Source organism: Stegodyphus dumicola, chromosome 7, assembly GCF_044657685.1.
Source record: "Stegodyphus dumicola isolate Sdum_Otavi_A_Nest chromosome 7, ASM4465768v1".
Classification (NCBI taxonomy): Eukaryota; Metazoa; Arthropoda; class Arachnida; order Araneae; family Eresidae; genus Stegodyphus; species Stegodyphus dumicola.
Genome location: NC_140774.1, coordinates 20,978,420 through 20,985,783, shown reverse-complemented (window position 1 = coordinate 20,985,783; position 7,364 = coordinate 20,978,420). Strand labels below are relative to the sequence as shown.

The 7,364-nt window shown below is 30.7% G+C and overlaps 1 protein-coding gene across 2 annotated transcripts in view; it reads left to right on the top strand.

The window, feature by feature from the left end:
- The first annotated feature begins 445 nt into the window (after positions 1 to 445).
- LOC118190615 (ecdysone 20-monooxygenase-like) overlaps positions 446 to 7,364 on the top strand; it is a 158,354-nt gene continuing 151,435 nt past the window's right edge. For both annotated transcript variants that reach the window (XR_015041951.1, XM_085819952.1), the window contains exon 1: positions 446 to 663. The gene's annotated coding sequence lies outside the window, so the exon portion shown is untranslated. The remainder of the gene's footprint in view (positions 664 to 7,364) is intronic.

The following is a 7,364-nucleotide window of genomic DNA, read 5'->3' as shown; positions in this document are numbered from 1 at the left end:
TAAAAAAACACGCACACACAAGAAAATTCGAAATAAAACACAAATACAGAGAATTTAAGAACCAAATTCAGAAACTGTAAAATGAAAACACAAATACGAAAAAGTTAAAAACCAAATTCAGAAAAAGTTCAAAATGAAAACACGAATTCATGAAGGGAAGGAATCAAATAAGAAAAAAAAAAAAAAAAAAAAAAATCCGAAACTGATTTTCTACATCGAAAACGGAACATTTGTTTCTGTATTTGAGTTTAATTTTATTTCAGTTACAAATAGAGTAAAAAAAAAAAAAATTCTACTTAAAATTTATCAGAAATTTCTCAGAAGATGTTATCCACGTGCTGAAAATTATCAACTCTGCAAATGATAAATATGCGAAAAATATTTGCCAGCAGATGGCGCGGCGAGATTCTCCGCGCCCAAGATGAATCTCCCGAGTTCATCGTCTGCTTGTTCACCAGCTGACGGTCAAGGTTTTGGAAGACACTCGCGGGGAGCAGTAATTACTCTTTCGAAACAAAATTCTCTTTCGGCAAACCCTGTTTCAGAATATAGAGCTTTCCAAACCAATGACCAATAACTGCGCTTACCGAAGCAAATCTCATTACTGTAAGAAAAATCTGCTTTCGTGCAGTTGAAAAGAAAGGATAATTAACCACATTACAGGTAAATTTTTAAAAATTTTAATTAGGTAAATTTTTAAAATTTTAAGTTTTGACCACATTACTGGTAAATTTTTGTAGCATTTGATTCATGTAGTACATTTAATAAATTGTATTATAACACACCGATTTGAAACTGGCAACCTGCTAAGCAAATTTATGCAGCCCGCGAAGCTGCTTCAATTATGCATTTGTTGCAAAGATTTCAAGATTTTAGTCATTTTTATTCTGATTAGAAACGAACTCGAATAACGCAACAGAAAGCCTGTAAATGAAACTAATTAATTTATAGTGTGATAGACATCTTATTCAGAGTTTTGAAGTTGCAAACCTAATTAACTTTTATTCGTAGTTGTTAAAAAATAAATAAGCTGAAGTCCGAATTTTTGCAGTCGAAATAATCTGTTCGTTTGGGAATACATTCATATCTGAACAATCATTTTTCACAACTGAAAATTAATAAAAAAAGAATAATGAGCATCTACAATCCATAATTTCTCTCCAAGGCTACAAACTTTATGGAAATCAAAATCCTATTAAGTGTCAAGCTGTAATCTGAAATCAAAAAGCTTATACTTACATTCTTAACATATATATTTTTACTTATACATACAAAATATTTACTACGTAGTAAAAGCAACTAAATTGTCATTATTTACTGTCAAATTCTGTCTCATTTGGAAAATTGTTCCCGGAAATTCGGAAATGAATAGTGTAGAATTTTTTATAATTTGTTTAATTTTAGTTAAAATTAAAGTAATTTATTTAATTTTTAATTAAGCATGTTATAATTATTTGAAAGAAATGTCAATATAAGAATTTAATATTTAGCTTCCAATATATTTGAGTTACAAAGAGTAATGGAAAAGAATATTTTACAGGTACACAACTTTAAATTTCAAACACAAAATAAGTAAAAATTTGAAATTTCTTCTTTCGCGATATTATTACTATTGTTTCTGTGTGGTCTGATAAATTATTAGTAAACGGAATTTAAAATTCGTTTAAAATATTTCTCATTTTGTTTAAAAAATTCTGTCAGTTTTTTCATTTTGTTTTAAAAAAATGATAATGCATATAGACTTCAGCACAAAAATTTAAAAAACGTGTTATGATTATTTATTAAGCTCCATTATAATTGCATTATAATTGCATATAGACTTCAGCACAAAAATTTAAAAAACGTGTTATGATTATTTATTAAGCTCCATTATAATTAATTAAAAATAATGTGCATGCACTTAAGCCATATATAACTCAAAATTGAATTGGCTAAAATGCTTCATAGGAATAAGTTCTTTGAGTATCAGCATTGGTTCATAATCCCTTCTGTTCGCGGTAATATTTGGCCTGACTAGAATTGCTGGTTTGGCTTAACCTTCTTACGCGAGTAAAGACGAAACACCTTCGTATTTACGTATTTATCTATTAATTATTGTTCGTTGAACGGGAGTTGGTTTGTTCCCCTTGAAAAGTCAACTAATTTCCGATCAATGACAATGATTACATGCATTTAATTAATTTTTCCTTTTACAATTGAAATTTTGTTCTTCATGATGATTTAATTACAGTCCACGTTAAAACATTATTAACATTTTACTTTTAAGTTACTTCAAAACATCTTTCAAAATATAACTTACTAGTATGGATTCACTCTTTTAAAATAATTCTACTTTAATTAAACTTAGGAGATAATATAATCAATTAATCAATATTGTTTAGGAAATAAATTATATATATATATTAATTAGTAATTATTATATAAATATAATAACTATTTGCTATCGTGAAATTATTGAAATGAGTTATAAATAACATTATTAGAATTCATTGTATTAATAATATAATGAAAATGATACAATAAAATATAACAATTAAGTAATTATAATAAAAATTGTTATAAAAATTATTTATAACAATTTATTATTAAATTATGTATATGTAGCATAAAGCTCGTTGAGCTCGCAGTCTACCGGTCCGCTATCGCACACTCACTATTGCTCATTTTTTTTTTTTTTTTTTTTTTTTTTGTCTTTTTAGCTTTATTATTAAGCATCATTTTCTTCGCACTTACACCATATACAGTTCAACAGCAAAATAACAAAAATTTTAAAAGCAGCATAGATTTAGAGTTAATGATGCAGTGTTAATTATAGGCAGACATTTTTCTATTATTTTTTCAGACTTTACTCAATTTATCATGTCAATGTACAGTTTTATTAGTACATTGATTTGTTTTGCAAGTAAAATGACTTGCAAATGATGTTTATTTTGCAAGTAAAATGACTTGCAAAACTTTTTTTTGTCTTATTATTATTATTAAACTTTTGTGTGTTTACTTTATTTATTAACTATCGCGTTCTCGCCGCTTACGCCACGTCAAATTCGATTCAATAGAAAAATAACAAAATATTAAAAAACACCGTACCTTCAAAATTTCTGATATTTATCTCCCGCGCTGGAGATGTTTTAATCCGTCCAGTGTTACCACTGCTAGCTTTCAGATCATTGAGTTTGTTAAAAATTCATTAAAGTTTTATAAAATATGAATTGTAAAATTGAAAATTCAAAGTTCGGAAACAGCTCGAATTTTTTTAGCTCTTTGACGTCCATGAAATACAGTTTCAACTTTACAAATGTCCCGAATATAAAGTTTTGAAATTTTCACAGACTACAAAGCAAATACATCTCTCACTTTAAAAACAAGAATTATAAAATAAAATACAATTTTAAAAGGTTTTTATAGAGTAGTAGAGTCATTAAAAGGTTTTTTATGCTGGAGAAGTGAAAAAGGAGCAATGGGACAATGAGCAATGTCCTGACTCATGAAGGAAAAATGAGCCAGGACTCGAACCTGGACCTTTCGAATACGCGCCGAGTGTGCTACCGTTACACCACGAACGCATGCAGAAAGGAGGGAGAAAATACCTTTCATACTCCTGCTTCGGCAGTGCATATACCAAAGTTGGAACGGTGCCACTGCAGAGAAATTTTGACGTAGGAAACATGAAAAAGGAGTAATGCCCTCGCCGGGTACACCACGAAAGCATGCAGAAAAGAGGCAGAAAATACCGAGGATTTTATTTAAAATGAACTCAAAACAGAAAAATAATTTATCACACAGTTTTATCGAAAATGCAGATTAAATTATCTATATATCGGAGTTTATTTATTACTTTGGATTCCAAACTTTTAGTAATCCTGATATACTGGATTGGAAAATGGTTAATCTTCTACTTTTATCCTGTTTAATCTGCTGTTCTCCTGTGGTCAGAACTCATCCATGTGAGGTGTTCCTGGGGCTTTGAAAGGAAAATGAGGCGGTATTCTCCTCAGTTACCGTCAGATATTGTAATGTTAATGTCTTCTTATTAGAATGTAGGTTTTATCCTTGAACCCTTTTCATTTGCTATGTTCTTACAGTAATCACTTCTTCCTTCAAAAATTAAATTACTCGCCTAAATTTCCGCTCTCGATTTTTGGACGATAAGATTAGCTAAAAATTTTGATATGGGCACCGCATGACTTCCTTGTACGGCATATTAAATAATACATACTTTTTTGTGGCATTTTATTTAAACTTAATTCCTGGAATTTATTCTAAACTAATTAATCGATCCCTCGAAGCAAGTTGAAAAGGACAACAAAAATTGCAAATTTTGAAATTAAATAACTCGAGCAATTTTTGGTGCACCGGAGTCAAACGTCTCATAATTTTATTTTTTCGTAACAAGTTGAAAATGTTCTTCACTGTCAGTAAAGGAAACGGGAGAAAGCATTAAAAGTTAGATTTCGTAATTTGTTTAAAATTATTATTTTTGAAATTTGATATTGGCAAAACGTAATGTCTTCATTTACCTTACTGTAGAAAAAGTAAAAATAATGTGATATTTCTAGTTTAGAACCCGTTTAAATAAAAGTACATTTTTTTTTGTGCTCTGTTTTAGTTGAAATTTGATAATATTAAACAAAATATAGAGCAATAATACAAACAAAATAATATGTTTAATTTCTTTAAAGCCTACTTCAACATCTGATTTTTTACGCCTCGACTGAATATCGTGCTTTTCCTCTAGTAGCCTTTTCAAGTGTATAAAGAATCATGGCATTCCTCGGAGCCTGCTGCTGAAACGCAAGGAAGCCGTGATCAGTATCGTGCTTAACTGTACAGGCTACAGTATCATTGGGGCTGGATTCGAATCCAGGAGAAGGCATTTCACGCGGGTGCGGCTACTCTAACGCAATGTCCCGTTTTTCATAAAGGTTTTGATTCACTTAAGATACCAAAGAGCCGAAAGTTCCGTCGAGAGACGTGGTTAATAGGGGAAGAAGTGATGGACGTTTACCGGGTGGTTCTTGGGAATGTACTCGTAATTCGGTCGTTTTCTGTAGTGTTTGTTTTCGGTGATGACGCAGCTAATGCAGTTATGCGTATTGGCCATTCCCAACGGATGCACTAATTTATAACTTAAAATAACAACATAAGAATTTTGTTTGAAACATACCGTCGTTTGAAATAACATATTTATTTATGTTTTACTATTTCTGTAAGTAAAAATATGTTTCAGTTTTATCAATTAAAATTTTCAAAATTTGTAATTTACGTTTTTGATATTGTAGTGGAATTTTTCACCTTTTAATAACCCCCAAATAAGTATTTTATTAAGGAATTGTTTAACTGTTTATTTCTGAGCTTTTAGTGCAGCACAAAAAATATTTCATTTAAGGATATTACATACGTTTATTTGGGGGTCCACATACTGAAATTTACGATTCAGGGGGTCTCCAGGCAAAAAACGGTGGGAAACCCTGATTTAGAATATACGTGATTAAGCGGAGGGAAGTACTTAATAGAATTTCTGAAATCGGGTAATGGGCTGTGATGTGTGGCCGAGAGCCTTATAATAGAGAAGTCGGGCATTTTTAAAAACATTTTTACTGCATAATTAATGGAAGTTTACCATGCCCCATGTCATGCTACCATGGTCATAGAGAGGCCGGTTGCCTTAGCCATGGGCTGGAGATCGTATCCAGGAGAAAGCGTTAATATTTGTAAATGCATGGTATCTTTGCGGTATGAAGGCACTTAAAGTACTGTCAAGTCCTCTCGAGAGATTGTTGGTAAAGGAAGAGTGGATAGTAGACCCTTCGACATGTCCTACTGTTAATTATCCATTAAATCAAAACTGGGACGGAAATGGGCAAATTACTGTGTGATTAAACAATGAAAACTGTAAACTGTGTGATTACGAACAACAGGTGATGAAACAACAACAGGCACATTCCGTTTCCTGATAGGGTTGTAATTTCAGATAAAGAGGATTAGAAACAACTACGGAATATCATGACTAAATATTACTTCTCAGACAGTAGGTAAAGTTCTTTTTTGTATCTGAATCCATCTTTGTAATTGTCAAAACGTTTATACCATTGAAAAACCATTATACAGTGAACTCGTGTTTTCATGAATCTGCCATTTATTATTTGGAAGTATTTATTACATATGCCCTGAACATTAAGCCATGCTAATTTGTGTTAAAATATTTTATAAATTAATTTCCGAAATTAATGTTAATTTCTGCTCCAATTAAAAAATTAAATTTACGAATTCAAATTCTTCGTTTTTTTTTTTTTTTTTTTTTTTTTTCCGTTATTTTCCCTTCCAACGCCGAAATTTTGATGAAAACATTGAATAGACAGTGGAATCATGTTTTTAAAAGTGATTACATCTGTCATGAAAATTGTCCTGTGTGTCAGTTTACTTCCAGATTTGCGATTCAAAATTTTACTTCTCCTTTTTTTAAGTATTTAAGTTCTTTCCTTCTCCATTGCTCAAAATTCGATGAACAATTTCCTTCTGAATTTACTAACCATAATTTTACATTCTCTCTTTTTTCATCGGTTTTCAAGTTCTTTTCTTTTCACTTCGAACGTCGAAAATTTGATGAACTGATTGATGACAATAGAATCACGAATCATGTTTTAAAAATAATTAATTATATTGGTCACGAAAGTTGTCCTGTGAGATGAATGTTAATTTCTTTTCCGATTTGCGAACCGAAATTTTATGTTCTCTCTTTCTTATGAATTTAAGTTCTTTTTTTTACTGCTTTTTTTTTCCAATACCGAAAATTCGATAAATACTTTCCTTCTGGGTTTAAAAACCAGAATTTTTACTTTTTCTTCTTTACGAGTTTACTGCTTTACCTTCGAGCGTCGAAAATGTGATGAATGGATAGAATAGACAGTGGATTCATGATTTTAAGAATAATTACGTTGGTCACGAAAATTATCCTGCGAGATGAATGGTAATTTCCTTCCCGATTCACGAACTCAAATTTGACGTTCTCTCTTTTTATCTTTTCCTCTTAATTTGACGTTCTTTATTTTAAGTTCGTTTCTTTTGATTGCTTTCTCATGAAACGCCGAAAATTTCTGGAAAGGACTGGATATAGAATGGTATAATACTTTTACTAACTTTCTATTTACAAACTTATCAGTTTCAGGAAGGAAATTTGCATCGGACCTGAAGATTATGCTGTAGAATAAATATTATCTTCTGCCGTGACTGGCGAACACGTAATTTTACAAATAAAGCAAATGGGGTTTAGTGAGATTTTTATAATTTCTAATGAACAAATAAAAAGAGTAAAATGCACATTTTCGGTGTTTTCAACGGCATTCCGATTTACGAACTCACGATTT